The sequence below is a fragment of the Colobus angolensis genome, unplaced genomic scaffold (assembly GCF_000951035.1).
Source record: "Colobus angolensis palliatus isolate OR3802 unplaced genomic scaffold, Cang.pa_1.0 Scaffold45, whole genome shotgun sequence".
Lineage (NCBI taxonomy): Eukaryota > Metazoa > Chordata > Mammalia > Primates > Cercopithecidae > Colobus > Colobus angolensis.
Window position 1 is genome coordinate 4,113,035 of NW_012117932.1, and position 1,161 is coordinate 4,114,195.

At 36.0% G+C, this 1,161-nt stretch overlaps 1 long non-coding RNA gene across 1 annotated transcript; it reads right to left on the minus strand.

Annotated features, from left to right (window-relative positions):
• Positions 1-461: 461 nt before the first annotated feature.
• LOC105523060 lies at positions 462-1,126 on the minus strand. The gene is made up of 2 exons (XR_001003529.1): positions 1,093-1,126; positions 462-1,040 (listed from the first exon to the last, which is right to left on the minus strand). It is a non-coding gene; the product is annotated as an uncharacterized LOC105523060 (long non-coding RNA).
• Between the last annotated feature and the right edge of the window lie 35 nt (positions 1,127-1,161).

The window sequence follows — 1,161 nt, forward strand, 5'->3', positions numbered from 1 at the left end:
ATAACATATTTTTCTTTGACAAAATCAGTAAAATTGGCAAGCTTGTCAAAGAATCATTTCAGTCTAACATTTTACTTAGTGGATAAATATTTGTCAACAATCTGTAAATAGTATAAATGCTTTTCTCAAAATGCTGAGTGAAAGAAGCCAGGCACAATAGATGACACATTGCAGGATGATTCCATTTATATGAAATTCTCAAACAGCAGAACTAATGATAGAAAGCAAACCACTGTTTGCCAGGGGCCAAGGATAGGAGCAGGGGATTGACTGCAAAAGAAAAAATGAGACGTTTTCGGGGTGAAGAAAGTGTTCTGTATCACGATCACTGTGGCAGACAGACAACTGTATATATTGTTTTCAAAATTCACTGAATTCGACACTGAAAATTGGAGAATTTTGTGAAAATTATACCTCGATTTTTTAAAATACACATAAATCAATATGCATTTCAAAGAATAATTTCAGTCAAAATATTTTACTTGGTAGACAAATATTAATGTGTAGAAAATCTATAAATAATATTTTTTTCACAATCACAGTGTTTACTTGCTGCCATGTTTATTATAAGGAATAGCTTTTCATTTTCTTCTAGAAAAGCAAAACCCAGAAGTGCTTGGAAAGTGACCTTGAATACAATTTAAAACCCTACAAAAATGCTGTATAAACTCAGAATACTAATGCAGTACTTGGCAGGTCTTTGAATATTTTTTCCAGAACGTCATAGTATACCGAGGTTGCAAATTCAGGTCATACAAGGGCCAAGTGGATGACATAAGTGAGCAGTACGGCGGCAGTGGTACTGTGGCAAAGTGGAGAGCACAAGGCTCTTTCCAAGTGAGCCACCACCACTAGGTCCTGCAGACTGATGCCAGGAAAGAACAGAGGCCTCGGTGTAGCCAGAGTCTATGATGTTTAAAAAAGAAGCAGAAATCTGAACTTCAATGTGCAATATCCCCATTTTTTAGAATAATGGTTCTAAATGTTTTTTACAACACTACATGGGCCACGCAAAACACATCCATAGATAGGATTATGACCTCTGCTCCACGGCGCATGTTATGACCTCTGGTCCACGGCGTATGTTATGACCTCTGGTCCACGGCGCATGTTTTCCGAACTTTTTCTTTTTTTTTTTTTTTTTTTTTTTTTTTTTTTTTT